Consider the following 22543-nt stretch of genomic DNA (forward strand, 5'->3'; position numbering starts at 1 on the left):
TCAGCTCATAGGGTATCTCCAGGGGATCATAGCTTGATACACCTCCAAATAATGACAGCTCTTCTCTCTGTGTATCTTCTTCTTGGTCTTCTACCCAGATTTCTTGCTTCCCAAATCCCCCATTTATCTCTGCAGGAAATTCATGATCAGAGTTGATTTTTTAGTTCTATGGAAATTGCAAATTAAGCTCCCTTTTCCTTCACATCTGCTGAATTCTTATTTCTTACCTCTAAATGGGACCACACCCTTTAGCAGCAATTCTCATGATAAAAGCTTTCATACTGGATATTTTTAGACAGAACTGAGCAAGATACTCTGAAAAAGACAGGACAAGTATCTACTACATTTCTGATTGCACGTGTTCCAGAGGAGGGCTATACGTATCGCTGACTTTGCCAAGAACAAGCATACCTTTTCAGAGAAGCTTGGCAGAGAATGCATGCATTGAGAAGGGAACAAGCAGACCCAATGTGCTTTGCTGTCCTTTTGCATGTCACCAATGAACTCACACCATTCAGCATGAGTTTTAATAGGAATGCTCTGGTACAGCGAACAAAGGAAAAAGCAGGGATGTAATATGAGGGCTCATACACGCTAGACCTGGCTTTGTAGCACTGCGAGATGGCACCAGGTGCTGCCAAACCAAATCGCTCTTTTTACACCTCTTAATATTTTGCTTTGGAAAGCTGTTTTGCACAATGTGCTGGCTTTAAAGTCTTGGTGCAGATGGTGGTAAACAACAGAGTTTTTCCTGCAAATGGATTTGTCTCAAGGAGGGCTGGGCTCTAGTAGGTGTTGTCTGTCTGGTGTCTGTGGAAACCAAACACATCAGGAAGGAGGATACCCGGGATATTAGGTGTGCCACTCACCTAGACATACCTCAGTCACCACGAAGTCTGGAAGACTTCAGCCCTTGCTATGTAAGAAATGTCTGGTGCCTTGCCACACACACTGGAACTAATTTTTAGTCTTGCTGGCAGTCTTGCAAGTACATCAGTAGCTGAAGGGGTGTGGAGATGAAATCCGACCGAGATGTCTCAGTACACAAAGTAAAAGCTTGGGGCTGGCTGTGCAGCTCAGACTCCAAAAGCAGTGATTTCTGGCAGTTGGTACCCGGTGAGCAGGACTGTTAGTTGAGTCACAATGACTGATAGTTGGATGGAGCTATGCTCCTGGCTGTGCTCAAACATAAAACTACTGTTCTGCTAGAACTACTCGTGGTCATTAAAGACCCCCACAAGCATGTTTTGCAAGAGCTTGGGTGATAGTCCCCGTGTTCTGGCTGGGTTCCCCCAGTGCCTTTACCTCAACTCCCGCTGCATTTTCAACTGCATACATTATTGCTTATTCCACTCTTTACAAATGCAGTGCTGCAGTTAATAAGGGCTGCGTTGGCTCCTGTGGGATCAACACGTATCAGTGCTGGGTGAAGTCATCCTCATAAGTGCAGTCTTTAAAGTGCATTAAGACCCTCCAAGAAGCAAGTGAGACATAATGTAAGGAGGCCTTATTATTTTTGTCTACCCTTTGCCATTTGGAAGAATCAAAATACCCCCTACAATAACAATGCTATATCGTCCCTTCACTTAGCACGTTTAATGGAGCACATTTTACTCTAGAAAACATAAAACCTAGGCTTAACACTGCCAAAACCTGGCATGGTTTATTTTCTCCTCTTATGCTTCAGATAGATCCAATACAGCATATGTAAAACAAGAAAGCTTAAAATAAACAACCTGATTCATTTTACTTGCTTTTAAAAATATGTAAAGACTTTTTTTTTTTTTGTTTTTTTTTTTTTTTTGGATTTATAACTGTAGCAGTAATGATTTCTGCCTTCTGTTGTAACAGGTAAAGTTATGGTCTCATTTGAAAAGAGCAGCCCTGCAAAAGGAGCATCACCGAATGAGACGTTTGCATCAGGCATTGGCCCTGGCCAGTGTTTATTCACTGAAACATGCCACTGCATTGATCTAGGCCAAGAAGTCTAAAGAGTGGTACTTTTTAAACATAACTGTGTGATTTAGGGGAGGAGCTTTTCAGTGGGATGTGTCCTCCAACTAACTTGTGAGATTTGACAGGCATTAAACACCTAAAATGTCAGAAATTTCTGAAAGGCTATGTGCCAGAAGTTCTCCAGGAGTAGTCTGATAAGCAGCTTTGGAAATCATCTCCCTTTTTTAGGGATCTAGACCTGCTTTTGGGAAACTCAGTCTCAGTTTCTGTTTTTCATAAATGTGGCCCTAGCTTTCATCTTCAAAATTTACTGGGATGCATGCTCTTTTTACGTCGTAGTGGCATGGGTCAGGATGAAAAGGGGAAGAATCAAAGAGAAGTAGAATCTCAACTTGCATTGGTGAAACCTTATCCTGTTTATTAACTCTGGTCTGTGAGCCACAGTATATTGTGCTTGGATCTCGTAACACTCCATTTTAGAAAATAATAGTCAAAGTGAGTGTTTTAACCAGAGTATGAGGGTTTTAATATAAAATGTGCCTTTCCTTTAAATTGATTGCAAATGTACTTTCCAAATATTTTACTTTGTAAAAAGAATTCTTGGAGGAATTCCAGTGACTGGTACTTTCCAGCTAGCTAAATGCAGATAATTCCCCTTTTAAATATGCTTTGAAAGGTTTTGCAAATCCTGGCTGTATCGTTTGGAACAATGGCTTGTATAAAATAGTGCAAGCTAATCCAAGCAGCTTTTACCCCTGTGTGAAAGGCAAGGTTCCCATGTTGGAAGCAAGGCAGATGATCTTTCCTTGGCATTGCCTGCAGGGAACACACATGCTGTGGATGTCTCGCACAGGTAGTGCTGGTTATGGCAGTACCTGGAAGGTGAAAGCTCTAGCTGCATTTCAGTGCTGGTGGTGTGATGCCAGAGAGCTCCAAATCCTTTACAATGTGCCCAGCACAACTTCTGGACTGTAATGCTTCCATTGGTGTCCGTTGGCCCAGGTTTTTTGTTTGGTATAGGCAAGAGAATTCAAGTGATTTGTCATAGGCCATTCAGAAAAGCAGAGGAAGATAGGGACCTGGATTTCAGCTGGCTCAAAGGATAAATGAACCCATATTTGATATAGGCATTTCACAAGGTGAACTGAAAGTTGCATTTATTTCATGCTATTTGAATCTAAGGGGAAAACTGGGGGTAGCAATCCACAAAAATAATTTTCTGTAGCACCTGCTCTTGACTAAGTCTCCCTAATGGTGTTGAAAGAACCCAATTTCTCCTTCTTGAAATATTCATCAAAAACTTCATCAAACAGATGGGTGAATATAGGCATGATTTCCATCTTCATTAAATTAACGTCAGGTATTTGAAAAATCAGTCCTTTAATAATGTATAAATATTTTCTTCTTGAAGTAACTGCCTGATTTTCCCCACAAGGACTAGTTTCTACTTTTTGTAATAAGACCAACTTATGATGGAAGAGCTGCCAGTGCATGTATACTTGCAGATGTGTTCTTTGATAAAACTTAATTAGCTACCTCAGTAATTTTCTGCTTAATGTGTTTTTAGCATTCTTTAGAGCTTGAAGTGAGATGTGTCTGAGTTAAAGAAAATGAACCAGCTATCCATGATTTTACCTTGATCATCATGTATTTTTTTTTAGGCTAAATGCAATACAGGACATATTTTTCCCAAGCCTGCCTCCTCTTAGTCCTGTAAAGGAAAGAGTATTTTTCAGGTTCAGTTCTGTCAGCTCTAGGAAATAAGTGCTTATTTTAAAACAACAACAAAAAACCTTATTGAGCCAATCTCCCATTTTTACTAAAGACAGTAGTAAAAAAATGTTGATGAGGTGGGCACACTGAAACAGATCAGTTTAGAAAATATATATTTTCTTGTGACTTCATTTAGAGGCTCAAGCACTGTGCCACCATTTCAGGCAGAGTAAGGAAAAGCAGCTTTCTGTCTGACCACGCACCACGCCCAGCCAGCAGCTGCTTCACACTGCTGTTGTGCAGAAGGGGAAGAGTTGTCAACAGCAGTGACTCTGTGCAGAGCCTGGGAATTTCACACATTTGCCCTCTCAGGATGCAGCATGGCATGTTGACTTTATACATCTTTTTGCTGCTGGGAGGAACAGAAGAGAAGTGCATAAAACTGAGTGGCACAAAACCAAATGAGCGGTGGGAACCGTTAGACCTGTGTGCTGGGGCTACATGCCTGGCCCCTGCTGACTTCTTCCCTCAACCAAATCATTATGGTTCATTAAAGCTTTCTAGTTAACACTTGCTTGTGGTTTATCCAGTAAAAAACAAAACAAAACAAAAAAAAAATCTGATTACGAACACATGATATTAATTTTCATGCAGGTTATGTATTTGCTCTGGGTGCAGGTGGGTCATTCTATAAATCTAATTCAGTTGTACCAGGGAATATATTTCTTATTTTCTATTTTAGAGATGAAGCCCAGGCCTATGTTTCCATATTGTTCAAAGACTTCCCCACCCACCTTTCTAACAAACCTGGGGAAAGCTTCATCAGTAGGGACAGGTTGTCAAGAGCAGGTGAAGGACGTAAGTGATGAGGCAAAACTTGGAGGCAGTGGCTTGTGTGCATGTGTTGCTGTTCCAACCATATGTTCCATGTAATGGAGGTGAAAAAGATAAAGAGTCTGATGGACTCTTCCTCCCCAGTGGGTTGGTCATTGCCTGCCAGGCAGGTGGTTTCAGCTGAGATGTCTGCCATCCTACTGAGTAAGTTTCAGCAGCACATGGAGCTATTGGCTTCTATACAGCCCGATGGAGAGACCAGAATGTTCTTCATTAATCACATTTGATGATGCACAATTCTATTACCTATGAATTGTGTTCCCTAACTACTTAAATTGTTTTTAGGTCACAAGGCTGTACTGCTTACCGTGCTTACTCTGAGGAGGGATGAATGAGACAGATAGATGCCTGATGCCCTTTGTGTTGCTTCTCTAGAGTAACAGCCTTGATGTGGCTCATGACCCTCACCCATCTGTGTCACAAGGAGACAGGGTCCAGATGAGAAACATGGGCATTAATGTTTGGAATTGCTTTTGAACTTGCCACCTGAAAGGCTGTGATTTCTCAAGAGATCTGTGGCAATGTATGAAGTGTCATTATATCTGTGTTTCTATACTGTCTTTCAGATCCTTACATATACCAGACCCAATCACATTAACAGATCTTGAAAAGACAGCTTTGCATGTTTTCTCAGCTTTCTGACTTGACTGATCATTTTTGCACTGCAGTTTGCTTTCTTTGACCAGAAATCACTCCTCTTTTGCCACAGTTCTACTTTTAGCCCATTTCTTCAATATAGCCCTGCAAAACTGTCCCAAGGAAACAATGGGAATCATTGATTTTTCATTTTTGTTGTTTGTGATAGATGCATACACCAAAATTCCTTTGATAAAGGCTCTGGGGAAGCCAGAAAATATGGGGGAAACAGTTCTGCCTCCAGAGCCTCAGGACGATACTAGTAAACTCTTCTCCAAACCAGATCAGATTGATCTTCCAGTGCCCACCCCTGAACTGGAAAGGTGTTAAAATGTTACTCAACAAGAACAGTTGTAAGAGGAAATAGGCAAAGATTGCTTACATATACACAGTAAAAACTTCTACCATGAGAAATTTAAATAGGTCTCTTTTCTCTTTCTTCAAATGATAAATGAGAATAATTTCAGGTTAACAGCTGTGGGGTCTGTTCTACTGTAGATATTCCTGCATAGCTTCCATTAGCTACTTCAGTAGGAGCAGCATGTGTATATTGAAGACAATAAAACCTTTAAAGCCTGCCATAATCTGCCTTTTTCTGTTCCTTATGCACAAACTTGCATCATCAGCACTACTGAAAATCATGCATATTATTGAAACAAGGAGACCTGTATGTATATGGGTGATTATATACAGGAATGAAGAAAAAATCTAATTCTAGGGAAAATGTACCAATTTTAAATAAGAACTAACTGCTAAATCTCTTTTTAGATAATCCATAGCATTAATAATACGTATTACAAAATTGTTGGGGCCTATATAAATTAAAATACTTTAAATTGATTGTAATAAGGATTTATCGAAAGATGTTGTGTTAGGTATAGGAGAACCTGACTGTAGAAAAAAAAGTCTGTTTCTCAGTATGTTTTCTACCTTTTAAGATATTTCCTAAATATTCTAAATATTTAATTGCAGCTTCTAGGTAGTAGTATAAAATCTCAGAAATACTCTGTAATAAGTCTCATTTGTTAGCCAAACAATTGTTGGTCAAAGGATTACTAGATGAATTATGTAAGTTTTCAATAGTCAATGAACAAAAAATGGGATGTTTCATAATGATAAATCATCATTGGAGACAAATATAAACAGGTAATACTATTTATCAGAGCCGTGTGATTCTGTCCATTGTAATATTTTTAAATGATAAATTTCACAAATAGTTGGAAAAATCTTTAAACATGGCCTTATGATATATTTCATACACAAAAAGTTCTGTTAATTTCTGGGAGATGTAAAAATATACAAAGAAGAAAAAATAATAGGTGATATCTTTGTCCTTTTAACTCTGTAAAATTAACTTTTCAGTGGAAAATTATGGCATATTATTCTTGGAAATAAGGATCATGTTCACACAGGTAGGAAAAATTATTTCAAAGGGAAGCATCATTTGTTATGAACAAAATATATTTTCTTTCCCATTTTATCATTTGATCTGGCCTGGTCTCTCATCATGCAAATTGCAAAAACTGTCAGAATAAACTGGGAGATGTTCTGTAAATTTTCCTAATGTCACTAGTCAGCTGGATAGTTTACAGAAAGAACAATAGCCTAGCTAGATCGTATCTGCATGTATGGACTGTCCTTGTTTCTTGTGGGTGACTGGGACTCCCAATTAGACCAAACTAAACCAAAACACCCCAATGGCTCTTGTGGCAGCACAGCCCCTACAGGAACCAGAGGTGTCCCAGGCTCTATGTGCCCTGACTGAGTGACAGAGCAGGTTTTCAGAGATGAGACATTCCTTCTTAGAGAGATAAATCCCTGCTATATGTATGCACACCCACATGCCCTTCTATACATATTATCCCTAAAGCAACTGCACTAGGGTTCTGAACATGCAGCAGTGTGAGAGGTTCTAAAGTTATGTATCTTTACACTTTAGTTTGGCCTATATGCCCCTTTGGCAGATTTGGTTACATTGTTCAAGAGATTTAAAAGGTATTAGATAAGGAGTGAGGTGATGAGGTGAAGAGTTGTGCAGATGTTATAATTCTGAATATTAGAAGGAAATTGTATGGGGTAAAAATGAGAACTCTAAACTGCTAGTATTTAGGTTGCTTTTAAGGCCAGCAAAGCATCATTTCTAGGATAGCTGTTGAGGCTGCCAATTGCTGCTTTTGGTTGCAAGGGAACGTTTCCTTCATCTGAGGACCACACAGTATATTATAATGAACCCATAATGTGAGAAACATTTTGGAGAACTCAAACACAGAACCAGGTAATTAATTACACAGTGTAGTGGGCCCTTTGTCTGTGTGTGTTGTTTAAAGCTCCTAAAACTGCTCTTCAAAGCCAGACTAACCCACGGAGACAGCATTGGAGCCATCCCTGGCTAATGCAAGACCACTCAGACTTATTGCTAACCTCCACTAGGGTAGGGTACAGGGGAAAAGGAGCCAAGATGATGAGAGCTATTAAATTCTTCTGTGGAGCCCTAGAAGGCAAGTAGAAGGACTCAAGTTGGCTCTAACTTTCTCCAAGGAGGTTGGTAGGCCTCCAGCTGCCCAGAGCAGGATGACAGGTAGCTTAAAGTTGCTGCCGGTCCTGCATAGTCCTCACCCACCCACAAATGTGAGTCATCATAAATGGGAACAAGTATGAATTTAATTTAAAATTAATATTTAAGTTGTGCAAGGCATAATGATATTTAAAACAAAAGAATTGCTGATGACTACAAAGAAAACAAAAGTAATTTGCTTGATTTCAACACAGGTTCAACTTGATTATGTTTCTTCTATTTAGCACACAGTTTGCCAGTGGATATTTTGTGTGGCATGAGACACAGGGAGAGCTGTTTGATCAGCAGTGTTTCAGGTGCTGTATAATGAGGCACAATTCTTGTTTGTCTCAGGCAGGCTTTTTCCACAAGAAAATTTTATGACTGGTTTTGTTTGCATTGCTTACAAGGAAGCAGCCTATTGTTTTCTCATCAATAATAATATTATTAGCGTTTTTCACTGGAGATCCAAAACAGCTTGAATAACTTTCAGGAAAGGAAAGGAAAGGAAAGGAAAGGAAAGGAAAGGAAAGGAAAGGAAAGGAAAGGAAAGGAAAGGAAAGGAAAGGAAAGGAAAGGAAAGGAAAGGAAAGGAAAGGAAAGGAAAGGAAAGGAAAGGAAAGGAAAGGAAAGGAAAGGAAAGGAAAGGAAAGGAAAGGAAAGGAAAGGAAAGGAAAGGAAAGGAAAGGAGGAGAGAGAAATGCTGAATCCTATTCACGGATTAGGATAAATTGCAGACTAGTGTATTCCTTGTTTGTTGGTCTATTTTTTTCTCCTTTCTATGAGTGCTACTTGAGCTACCTTCTCTTCATTTAGAAAGTCATTGCCTATATTCTGCTGTATTTTCACTTCTGGAATAATAAATCCGACTCAGTCACAGTAATGTGTCTGGGATATTTCCCAAGAATAATGTTTTCTGGAGAGTAACGAAAGAATGACCAGTGAGCCAACACAGTGTCCTTTCACTGTTGTGTCCTTTCACAATTAGGAGTAGCAGTCCAGCAGAACAGATTGAAGCAGGTGTTCAAATCATCCTGCTGAGCAAAACAGACACATCCAATGCCAAACATGTTTAAATCTTATTGAACCCAAAATTAAGCCGCTCCTTGCTCTATTAAGACTTATAGATACAGGCTTAATTCCCCAAAGAATACATTTAGCAATGGGCAGAAGAAAATCAGCAATCAAAAGGCAAAACTGGGGGTATGAAGAAGCTTAGTAGAATGCTAACACTCTGCTTTTCTTCATAGGTTCTTCAGAGTGATAGATAAAACTGGAGAAAGCTGGCACATAAAGGAACTTGTAATTGAATCAGACCCCATGCATAATATCCAAGAGAAGGGTTATATTTTTAGGAGAACTAGGTCTGTTCAATGGTATTTCACCAGTGTAAGAGGTGGAGGATGGTTTTGGAAGGATTTAAATATGAAAAATGGACAACAATGATATGTGAATCCTTGACAGCAATGGCAGCATCGGAGCACTCAGGGCTCACTTCATCCTCTTGCCCAGGAAGCTCTGCTCTGCCTGGCCACTGCCTTTCCTTGCACCTCCCCAGACCTCATGTTTCTTTTATCCCATCCGTGGCCACATTCTAGGTTTCTATTTGCCAAGCCACATTCTCTTTCAGATAATCCTGCCTTCCCTCCATGTTCCCCCTGTCCTGTTTCTACCCAGCTTCTCTGCTTTGCTTTCTTCTTTTCTAAATGTAGCCTTCTAAGGTCACGGTTGCTTCACAGATCCTTGCCACTTCCTCCTCCCTTTTTACCATATCACAGTATGCTGCTGGTTTTATTATTTCTGAGGGCTGCAGATGCCTGTGAGGTGGTTTTGACTTTAAAACACAAACACAAACAATTTACTCAGACGTTTCATTCAGCTCCAGCTGGAGAAAGCTGTGGTTATTTGCTCTGTCACAGAGTGTCTCCATGATGCCCCTAAAGGCCGGTTTGCTCATTTTCATCTGTTTTATAGGGTGGCTTTGTCATCTCATTCACAGGTAGGCAGGACTATCAGTTGTGACTGACATAAGGTACACCTGAACATGGGGCAAGAGGATTCATTGGTTCCTGGAGTTCACTGAGGAGGTGAATTTGGGACCTGGGCTCAATAAATTCCCAGACCCTTGCAGCCTGTTGCTCCTTCCCTTCTATGGTTTCCATCCGCTGTGGCTGAAGTCAGCCCACAGGCACACACACACACTGGTCCTGCTGCTTCCAGCCCCATCTGGAGGAAGAACTAGCCTCACGTTCACAGTGAATTTGGTTTCAGCATAGCTCCAACACATTGTGCATGCATGTGTCCCTTATTACCTCCCTCCAGTTGGCACATGTCCTTTATTTCTTCCTTTCTTAGGAGGAATAATGCAAGATGAATCACTGATGAAATGGTATTTTAGGAAAGAATATGAGAAGCAAACTCAAACCAATTTGTTGGATAAGGAGAACAGACGCTGCTTCCTGACAGGACCAATGTGGAACTGGTTTGTTTTTCACAGGTGATCTAATAAGCAATGTCACAAAATGGCTAGCAACACATCAGAAAACGTCTTCTGGAAAGGAAACACATTGCTTAGCTGAGTTGCAAGCAGGTATTAAGGGCAGAACATCATTTTAAAATACATTTCAGTAATCTGGAAGGCATCACTTAATTTGTTGATGATAAGACATTCATATGCATGCTCATCCACTAAACTTATGCTACAGAGAAAGCAAGGACAGCTGCTGAAACACATCTGTTCCCTTTGGAGCTGAGGAAGGGTTATTAAGTAAAACTGAAGAGACAAAATATGCACAAATTTGATGCAGTGGTTATGTGTTCGTAATTTAGCCCTTCCAAATGCCCGCAATACGAGTTAGGTATTTAACACTGGATGTATTGTATGAGAAACACACACATATTATAAATCCTAACACAATTGCCTTTGTTTTTAAAGGAATTATTTCCTTATTCACGGTTTGTTTTCATTTACTTGCTTGTAAAATATTTTGGCAGGGTCCGGTGAAATGTAGTAAGGGAAACCATGCATTTCCATGCATGTAAAGCAGGAAAAATAGTGTGGTTGTGGACAAACAATGTCCTCCATTGTTAGCAGTTTATTTTTCTCACTGTTATTAATCCCTTTGTAACTACAACAGGCATTGTGATCTGAGGGCAATTTGGTGCCAGTGGTGCATTTTAATGTTAGAAGCAACTCTTAACAGTTTGCCCCTGTCACAAATCAGCTTTGAGGCTGTCAGGGTAGCTGGAGATTTTCCTGACCTGGAAATCTTTGGACAGACCAGCTCTTTGTGGAGCAAGCTGAGAAAAGAGGGAATATCGGTGGTGGAAGGGGCAGATCAAGCATGTAACATGACTCTGATCTCTAGTCTTATTGAAATTGTCATTGCCAGCATAAATTACAGCTTCCTGGAGGCTGCTTCAAGTTGCACTGGGATGGTGGGAGTATAGCATCAAGTTGGTTTGGCTCTTCCTTCCCACTGTGCTTTTCTCAGCTGCCAGACCCGTAACAGTCTTAGTTACAGAAAGCATTTAGCATTGCTACCAATGCAATAAAATGCGTTCACATGAATTCATTAGCAAGTGATATTGTTTAAAATCACGTTTTTAGTATTTTACTATGGTTTTCAAAAGATCTTTATTACCTGTGCAAGTGCAAGTAGACCAATTGCAATAACAAAATACCTGTGCATATGCCTGCTCTAACAGTTGGGTAAATACAGACAAAATTAAATGACTTGTCCATAGACACGCATGGAGCAATATATCTTTATTTATACCGTGTATATTTATAGAGTGTGATGCATAGATAGATGAGTATGTCTGTGCAGATATACATCTCCTTTGCTCTCATTCCCTCTTTTATCTATAAATATATATTTAAAAGGAAATAGATTTTGAAAGGGGCAAGAGGCTCTAGTAAAGAATTTAAATATGTTGAACTCTTTTTCTTCCTCTTTGAATGGAGTAGTCAGTCAGTCAGGGCTCTTGTTTAAAGTTAAGCTAAGAAATGTCTCTGAGGAGAATTTCAAACTCTCTTTCCAAACACCACTGAGCCAAGTATGGTTATTATCTGAATTTAATTCAAATCATATGAACCATCATAGTTTTTGCCATACTGAAGATTTTTTCCTTTTCAATCTGGCAATGCATTCATCAAGTTATGGGCAGACCCCACTCACATAAAGGAACAGTTTTGTTAACTTTATAGCTTACAGGGTTTTCCAGGTTCAATACACATTTATGATTTTTTATTTTTCCCCAAAAAAACACACTGAACAGTCCTGTAACTATATAGCAGAACATCACCATGCAATTATCTTTGCTTGAGTCATAAATGAGAGAAAAGGAAACAAGTTTGAAGACTTATCCCTAAATTGCTGTATCTAGACAAATATTTCTGCCTCCCCTGCAGCTCCTCTCCTTCCTTCCCCATCTCCTGGTTGGTCCAAGGGCTGGTTTGAGTGGATAAATGCAGGTGGTTCCCCACAGCCTTGGATGCTCTCTGAGGACAAGTCTACTCAATTCTCCAGTGTTTTGCAAGGGGTTGAGAGTAATAATTACCCGCCTACTTCAATACAGTCCTGTCAGGTTGAATCAATGTCTTCTCAGTGCCTGGGACATGTAAAATGCCATATAAAAATGTTAAATAATATTGCTTCCAACCATACAGCCAGAATTTTCACTACTTGGAGAAAAGAGGATGGGGGGATAATTACAGCCTGAACTTTTAAAATGAGGTACTCAGGAAGGGCACAGTCAGCAGAACAGCAGCCACATCCAGGGTCTCCAAAGACCTCTGTGTTTATGGGCACTCTCTGGTTAGAGATCCTGGAAAACTTCCAGACCTGTTCACTTCACTTCTATGAGTATGTAGAATATTTTCAATTAATACTCCTTGCGTGGAAAGTATTTTGAAAATGCCTTCTCAGCACACTGTGTATCCACAATCTACTCTATGGATTTTCCTGTTTCTCCTCTCCACATGTCCGTTTCTGTGTCAATTGGGCTTTCAGGGCTTTGGCATTGCAACCAAGTGTTCTTCCGGCGGTTTGTTCTGCCCACTGCCCTTTTCAGTGCTCCTGTGAGCCTTGTTACTTTTGATTGTTGTCATATGTATTGGTCTGGATTCATACCCTCTCATTAATTTCCAGTTTAGTATGTTTATACTGCTATTCCAGTGAAGCCAGGGTTATCCAGTTTCTAGGAAACAGACATTATTTATCCCTTTGGATACTGCCTATATTGCCATATTTCAGAATAATTTTCATCTGTGTTATATTTTATTGAAGGGATGTTTTAATAAAAATAATTTTTTTAATGTGTCATAGCAACACCCACAGCAACACAACACTGCATGGTTAGCATGTATGTAGCACAGTCTTGCAAAATACACACAGATTGCAATATATGGACAGTTAGAGAGGGTACCTAAATGCAAAGAAAAAGGACTGAAGTGGAAATGAATTTGAGCAACAGAGTTGAGAGAAACTGAGACCAGAGTAGAATGGTCAAATCTGTCTCTACTACAAGTGTGCTCATCAGATCTCTCTGAAGTTTTCTGACTATAGTTCTTTTACAGCCAGTTTAGGAGATTAGACGCCCAAATACCATAAAAATAAAAAGTCATTCTACATTTACTGTCCTTTCAGTTCCCTCCTGATGTTGTTTATGATAATGCAATCTTCAGTTTGGAGATATTCCTCTTCACATCATACAACAATGATGTATATGTCTACCTGTAGTCTAGTACTGCATTTTTGTAATATAAGAGCAGTGATATAGTGAAAATTGTCATTCTTCACATTTGAAAAATGATTTAGATTAACCTTCTCTCAATAAATGGTCTAAATACCAGCAAGAATGATATGCCCAAGAAGGATTTTAAAAGGCAATCTTTTTTATGCATTAGTCCCATAAGAAAATCATCTGGGACCCAGCAGTACATGACTGTTCAAAATGTTTCTTATTAAATTTGCCTAACACAGATTTAGCACAAACTAAAATTTGGCTTTATAGGTATTTTATAAACTTCTCAGTGGAAAGCCTGAAAGCTGACTCTTGATAATGGTAAATTCCTCTTTAAAAAGGGGCTGAAGGCTCATAATATGGGCAATTATCTAAGAGTTGGCAGTGCTTCTTTTCATCTTTCATATAAGTGTAGCTGGAAAGAAGAGGATGTTTAACACTTTTATACAATGAGCCTTCTTATTTCATTGAAGTTAAAGGATATGAAGAGTGGATCTTGTGGTCCAAGGTGGGGTTGCCTGTTCCAGGGACATGATGAGCCGAGTATTTTATAAAAGAATATTCTGCATCCTTCTATACATCCTTGGAGAAGATGGGTTCATTAAGCCTCTGATACAAGAATTGAATAGAAGTTGCTTTCACTGAACAAAACCCAAGCAATATTATATGTTCAACAGGACAATATCAGAGCTGCTGAGTTTGATGGGGTTGAAGCAGTGAGCTGAGCTCTGGGTGGGCACCCAGCAGTATGCCCACACAAGAGATAAGGCCACTCTGTTAGGAGCGGAGTCTCTTGGTATCCATTACTCAAATCATTTTGAACTTGGAGTTATTGTAAAGCATGTCTCAGAGTATTGTCAGTACTCTTTCTTTTCATTATGTTTTCACAGTAACAGTTTTTGGATGGAGAAATGAGTAAGCAACTTCTCACTTACACATAAATACTTTGATCTATGTGATAGGTGATTTCCTTGATTTCCAGGCTGTCTGTAGTCCTGCACACATTTCTCTTGTGCTTAATATACTGTTTTGAAGAGGGAAAGCAATGAGGCATGTTTTCAACAAAGAACGAAATAGCCAAAAAAAATAGCTAGCACAATTTTCTAAACAAAGTGGAAATGGACTTCAATACACTGTAAGGATAATTGTAACAGAACCTTGGGGAGACATTGCAGATTATGTCCTGCAAACAGCTATTGGGGTAAGATCCAGCAGATACAATCAAGTGTTTTATCTTACTGCAGTTTTCATACTGGTTTGGATTTTGCAACACTTGATGATGTCTGGGAATACACATACCGTCACTTTGTTTAAAGCAAGAAATCTGAATTTGCTTTTGCATTTCTCTGTTAGGCTCCCAGATTTGGTAAATCATTATTGTGAAATGGAATTCTGGCAGCACAGCCAGAACTTGGCTATTTAATGAACAGTGATCTTACAGTCTGAGGACATTTCTAATACTTCACTAGCACAAACATTGTATGCACACAAGGTATCATAACAATGCAGCTATTGTGTACTTTCAATGCACATTGCATTTTGAAGAAAAAAAGGGGGGGTCATCATAATAGTGTTTTTAATCAGCTTCCTTCAAGTGTATGCCTCCCACATGTAAATTCTAGTTACGAAGATATAAATACTCATATAAGTTATTTTATAGTCCTTGATGTAGTATCTAATTATTTCATTATCTTTAACATGTTTATTATAAGAGCACTCATGTGAAATAAAGTAGTTAGAAACAGTCCACTTTGGCAGCAATGTTGAATCAATTAAGAAGGTACACAAAACCTTCCTCCTTGTTCTGAATTAGCTACCTGTGTTACTTATAACTGGTGACAGAAGAGGTAGGAAAGCATCCCCTGCTGCCACCTGAGCAGTGAGCTCCCAAAGCAAGACTAGCATGGACTCGTAAGGGAGAAGTCAAGGGCAAGGTCCTACTGCGTGTTAAAGAGAAACCAAGAGCAGGTCTCCCCATGCCAGTCCAGATTTCCTGCTCAGGAATGGTGATGGAGCAGAAGAGGGGGAGATGAATCCTTCAACAACCATACATCTCGTCACCTGCTTAGCATTTTTTTTAGAGAGGCTCAAGAAAAGTTTTGGGTTCTAGTAAGAACTTTCCTTGTTCACAAGAGAGTGTAAAAGTTTAAAATAATTTTATGCTAGTCATATTCAGGAGAAATTAATGGAAGCGAATTAAACCTATAATTATTTTTAAGTGTTTACATTTCTTTTCAAATGTATTTTTCTTGAAACTGGTGGATTTTTTTAATAGTGAGTGTTCGAATGTAGAGTTTTTACTGTAAAGGAGTTTGCTGGGATTCTTATGGCAATTAGTGCTTTCCACACCTTCAATTCTAAACATCTACCCCACTGTTCTAAGGGAAGAAGCCATGCAAAATGCCCATTGTTAAAAATCAACAGGATGATTCAGTCTGTTGGAACTGCAGTAGGTTATATTTAACTAAGGCCAGTTAAATTAATGCACTTTATGTAGTAGAACAAAAAAACAGGAAAATGTTGTTTGCTCATTGGCTCATTTTCTTTTCCCCAAATTTCAGCCTTGGAAATAATGTATTAATGGAATCATTGTAATTTTTTGGGGTTTATTTTAGTACAGTCAGTACCAAATACAAATTATTGAGAAAGGAAAAAAAAAAAAAAAAAGCCAAAGCTGATCTGATGTACACCCACAAAGAAAGCTATGCATTCAGTAGAATTCTGGTATTCTGGTAGTACTGAGATCAATATCAAACCTTTCATTTATTTCAGGCTTTATTCTGAATTTTGCTGCTTAGTTTAATTCAAAATCCTTATTGCAGAGTGATCTTAAGGGTGGTAGAGCAATATATATACTATATATATACTAATACTGGAATAATTTATACTAATGGAATAGATATTCACTTGCAAATTTATATGCCAATGTATAACATGCAGTGTATGTGTATATAGATAGGGACATTATACACATGTTGCAAATTATGTATTTTTTTTAGAAGAAACTGGGAAAACCATAACAAAGAAAGCTGCCTAGTGAGGTGTCTCAAGATATAAATAGCTCCTGCTGAAAAGGTAACAAAGGCTGTGTTGTGTGATCGTGTGCTTGGACCAACCAGGGTATGAGAAGGAAAACAGCCATCTTATGTATGTGTGTGTATATACATATATATATAATTCTGAAATACATATTTCAAAATCTCTCTGTAAAAAAATATATATATACTTTTGCTAAAAATAACTTTTGACTGTTCTTTATGAGGAGAAATGGTTTGAAAACACGCTGAAGTGCTGTGTTGTGTTGGTAGTTGGATTTTTCATCCAAAAGTAGGAAAATATATTATCATATGTAGTATTTTTAAGCACTATGATTATGTATGTTAGTTATTGAACAGTGTTAATATTTTGAATTTGAAGTATGAATATTTTTTTTATTTTTTTTTGGATCAGAATGCATTCTATCAATTTGAGCAATTTTATTTAAAGACTGAAAAGTTATACGTTATTTTTCTTGGAACTGTATTTCAATTTCCTTGAGATCATGTTGTTAGACTCAGGTCCAAGCAAAAATCCCCAAAATACCTTACTGGAGAAAGCTCTATCTCATTTTGTCTTGTGTATCCTGTAACTGCAGGACACTCCAGCAGCTCCTTTGCAAGCTTGGATGTGTCTCCTGGTATGCTAGGAGGAGGAACTAAAATTCCACCCGTATCCTACTTCAATATCTCCCAACACCTCCTAGAGAATGAATTGCATGGTGGTGAGATAAACCATGGAGGGGCAGGGAGAGATGTGCCATTTTAATCCCCTATCAAGACTTGATTCAGAATTAACCCTGTGTATAACAAAATTTCTTCACAAGCTGTAAAAATTATAATTCGATTCATGTTTCCTCCTAGTTTGGTGCATTAAAATTAGTTTGACATGGGGTGTTCTCCATCCAGGTTCGGGACGTGTATTTTGGGACTTGTGTCTGAAGTTTTCATCTGAGTGATCTACAGGTCTGCTGCAGCCTTCAAGGAGAGCTTACACTTTTCCTTTCCTGCAAAACCAGCCACGTGGCCCTAAGCCAAGGTTTCCTTGCTAAGGGCTGAATGAGCCTTTCAGACACTTTTGGCGGACCTTACAGTAATACACACGTGTACAGGGAGGAAAAAATAATCATGAGGACATGGGGCAGATGAATGAAGCTTTGGCCAGTTCTAGCCCCCAGCTTCACAAGTGCCTTAATCATTTCCTACCCAATTATGTGGGTGTAAGCTCTGACCACTGATTTTCCTCCCTTCTCTTTGACCAAAGCTATTTTCCCTGTTTTGCTTTGATATAAATTCCTGCCTTGCTATTCCTTGCTGAAGTTACTTGCAATCCTACCCTTCCGCAGGCTGTTTTTGTACCAGTCTGCCTTCCCAGAGTCCCTTCCCATGGCAGCCTCAGACTCCCTAGGAAAACTATCCTTAAAATTGTCTCCCACCCTTTCTTGTTATTCAGAACTCACTTTATTTTAATATAGCACTTTATTTACTTATTTATTTATTTATTTATTTATTTTATTATTATTATTTTTTTTTCCCAAAGGATGAGCCTTTTTAGGTAGCCCTACAATTCTTGCCAAACAGCATCTTTTGAAAGACAAGTGTATGCTTAAAAATAGATCCTTATTAGTGTAACTTCAGTTGTCTTTCAGTCCTCCTGGATGTCTGTGCAACAGAACCACTGTGTTAAACAAATATGTGCCTTGCATATTCGAGGTCATGTTGGTTAGCTGGTTTCTAATTACATAGTCTGTTGCTGGATAAGGCTTGTATCTGCAACAAAGGAAAAGCATCTTGGTTTGTAAATATGTAAATAATTTAATGTGGTCGTGGAAAGAAAAGGAATTTAACCAAGCATGGGTTTAATAATGTTAACTAAACACCCATGAGAACAATCTGCAGCTGTAAAAAAATTTGGCTTTTGTGTTGTTTAACTAGCAGTGTTTAGGAATATATATATATATTTAATAAACTTCATTGTGTCAGCAATATATCTATTGTGCGGATGACAGTTTAGGATGAGTCCTGGACTTGGAAAACATCTCCAAATCTTGGAGCTTTGGAGAAATAGGAAAATTTGAAAATGGATGCAAGGTCAAGAGATTTCAAAGCACTTGTATCTCTGTTCCTGTCAGGCTACACATGCATGAACTTGCTTTAGTGTGTTTGCACAGCTCTGTAAAAACACATTTAATCAGTGAGCACAGGCACTGGGCTTGATGCAGCATTCTCATCTCACGCAATGCAAAGCACAGCTATGCTGCTTTCATTTCTAGAAAGACATTTTGGTGGTTAGTTAGCAATCTGTGTACTGGCCAAAAGCTATGTACTAGGAGACATTCTCTAATGGAGGTCCCAGTGGGATGACCAAGTCTAAGCCCCAGCCCATGAAGAGCAGCAGGATCACGCCATGGAGCAATTTTGTAAATAACACAGCACCTGGATAACCCTCAGCTAAAACCTCACCTAGAGACATAATGTACCTCTTCTCTCTATCCCAATCAACACCATTTATTTTTCCAGTTCGTACTTTTGTTTTGTGTATCAGGTCTTACTACGCTATTGTTTTAAACATAGTTAGTGGCATAACAGGACATCCGATTTCCATGTCTCACCTCTATTTCCTGGGGTTCTTGAACTTGAGTAGGTAGCTGTGTATGTGACACAGCCAACCAGCCACTTGTCTAAAAGCTGGTGCTTTGCTTTCAATTGAATACCTATATTCTTTTAACAACTAGATTTTTTTTTTTTTTTTTCCTACCAGAAAGGTATAAATTCAAACAGTTAAGAAACATCTTAAATGACTACCCAGTGAATTTAACCAAAGTTCTCTAGCTTCCTCCCAGGTTTTTATGGCTATCAATTAAATTTATTATGCAGTAATGAACCCTGCAGGATCTAAACTGACCCAGGATTTACTTTAATGGATCATTAACTTGTCACGTTCCCTCTTCTCGTTTCTCTCTCTTGAATTTTTGTCTTGCCAGAATTCTCATTATCCCAGTTATTAATCCATTTATTAACTTTGGACAAGGATGTATTTCATTAATGAACACTTAAAAATTAATGATCACACAAATGAAAAGTCTGCTGTAAAAGAATAGAATACAAATAGGCTTTTTAGGATATGAATTTTATTTACACTTGAAATGGATGGCACACTGACAGTGGTTAAAGCTGGTAGCAAAATCAGTCACTTGAAAGTCAGTTTGAACCATTTGAAGTTTTCTCCTGATGTCAGAAGTAGATTTAGAGAATTTAGACTGTTATGAAAGTTTATCTTTCTTTAAGGTAACTTTAGAAATAGTATTGTGGATCAACCACAAAAGTAACCTCCATTATAATATGTCAGTTGTACTTTTCATTTTTGTAGGCTTCAAAGAAACTTCTAGTTGCAGCTCTGTTGGTATAAAACACTGAAGCCAGCAGAGCTACTCCACTTTAGCAGTGTAGCTACTGACAACCTCCCATTTTGTTCCTAGTTTTCCTAGAAAGTATGACCAAATATTCAGGACGTAGTACTGCTGAATGCTTGGAAAATATATGTAATAGGAATTGCCTGCCCTGATACCAGCCCACAGTATGCAGTCAAAACAGAGGAAAATCACTAGATCAGGCTGCAATGAGTGAAATAATTTGTGGTTTTATTAAATCATATTTGTATAATCTGTAAATAATCAATTTATTTTCTCTATCTGTATGAAATCAATTTATTTTCCCTTTCTGTAAACATTTTCCAGACGACACTACTGAAAATAGCTGAACTGACACTCGCAAACATTCATTACTTTCTTATGGCTGTGGTATTCATTGTGCCTCCTATGAGACAGCTATGTCCCAAAACAGCTACCTCAGAGTCAATAATTCTGTATTAGTAACCTTTCAGGCAGGCAAAAGGAGAAACGGTCCAACTTTTTTTTCTTTTCTTCCTTTTTTTTTCCTTTTTTTTTTTTTTTCTTTCTTTTTCTATTTTGATCCATTGATAAATGTGTTGCTGTTAAAGATTGTTTTTTTTTTCACACATGTTAATGTTCATATCAGTTTACATCACAAATTATTATCACTCTTGCTCTCACAATATCAGCCCTGTACGAGTTAGGAATATCTAACAGGAGTAGATCATGTATTTTGCTATTTTGCATTCATGACAGATGTCACAGTATCTGTGCTGTACTGCAAAAGAATATGAAATGACTTTGTTTTGTGCTTGTTTGATGAGACTTGGAAAGATCAGTGCAAATCTAGTTGGTTTCAAGTTCCATGGAGTTTGAATACTGAACACTGTAGAAATGTTGGTGAATTTGTATATACTTGTTGGCCTGCACATTCCAGTCTAAGAAATTACTTTATCATCTAATTTGATAATTTGAGTGATTTTAGAATTTATAGATTTATTTTTTATAGATTAATTTAGTTTGCTTCAGATTTGATCTCCAGGTGAATTTCTTGAGTAGAAGGGTTCCACTGGCTGCTAAGATTTGTAGACCTACATCATCCCGCTGTGTCCTGACTTCTTACAAGAGCAAAATCTGGGTACAGACCAGTTTATTTTTTTACAGTATTTTGGGTTTCCAAAGGAAACCACAGCATGTGGCTTATAAATGACCTGGACATTCCCTAGTCTGACCTATTGGAGGACAAGTTTCTGTGGAGGGAACACAGCTGTGCACCCTCACTACTCAGCATGGACAAAATCTATATTATGCAATGTAGACAGCTATACTTTTAACACTATATGAAGTGCAGAGTGTTCATGAAGCACTGTCATAGCAGCCACAGCAAGAGGAAGTTATAAGAAATAAGTCATGGTTGCATTGTTTATCTGCCTTTGAGAAGAATGTCTTCTATCTCATAGGTATTCCCCAGTTTACTGACTAATAATAAAAAGGTAGAAAGTGTGTCTTGATCCAGGATATTCTAGTGCATCTTCTGATTCATTCACATCTGCACCGTGACTACTTTTCTTTTACCTTACATAGATATTCTCTCAATCATGTGTAGGTTTTATAGTTCAAAGAAGGCATATTAATTTTACTGACATCTGAACTTGCTGGATCTAGTTGCTTTCCTTGGTATTGTTTTTATGTGAACGTCTCTAATAAATTCCACCAATAAGTTTTATTCTATTCATATGATATCTGTATCTCTGAGTTAGCCTTCTAATGAACATGAAACTACCTCAGCAAGTCCATGACCTAAAAATGACCTTCAGTCATCTCATAAGCAGTTGTGCTGAACAACATTATAAGTTATTCTCCTTTTCCAACAATTTGTAGACCAGTGGGAATAAGCAAAGCACTTTTTCCCCATAATGCCTAGCATACAGGCTGGAGGCAAGCAGTCTCAAAAGGGTCCAAGGTTTCAGCGCTTTCATCTTGAGGCAACACGGAACTACTTAAGAGCGGCATCTCCATCTAACTCATTTTATTCATTTTAGGGATTTAATGCAATTTCCTGGCATCCTTTCAAAGCATATTCTTTAAGTTAATAAAATTATAATATTAAAAGAAATATAATAATGTATTCTCAGTGCTATAGTTCCATCGTGCAAATTGGTGGGCAGACCTTCTGCCAGGTCACCTTTGTTACATTTAATAGCAACCATGGGTCTCAAAACCTCATGCAAACTCTAGAAAATTAAAAGCTATAATACCAGTAAATTTTAGTTTGATGTTGTTTATTATTTTTTGTTTTCTTTGAAGAGATTTACCCCCTCTGTGAACAAACAGAAGGAACAAGTAAGAAGAGCGTTGCAACACGCCTATGCAGATTCATCATTTACCAAAGTTGCGAGTCCTGAGTTTGGGCTTCAAAGGTGGCAACCTGGAATACAGAGCTATTTTTCTCATTTGATACCCTAGGGAGCTCTACTATATTTTTCAGCTAGGTGGTGGCACCAGGTACGTTGTAGTGAGAGCTTGTGACTGACATCAGTTCCCAAATCTCTGCAGTGTTGACACAGGCAGCATTATGATGCTCAAATGTCTGGCTGTTGATGTAAGGCATAGTG

The sequence above is a fragment of the Aythya marila genome (assembly GCF_965140915.1).
Source record: "Aythya marila genome assembly, chromosome: 7".
NCBI lineage: Eukaryota > Metazoa > Chordata > Aves > Anseriformes > Anatidae > Aythya > Aythya marila.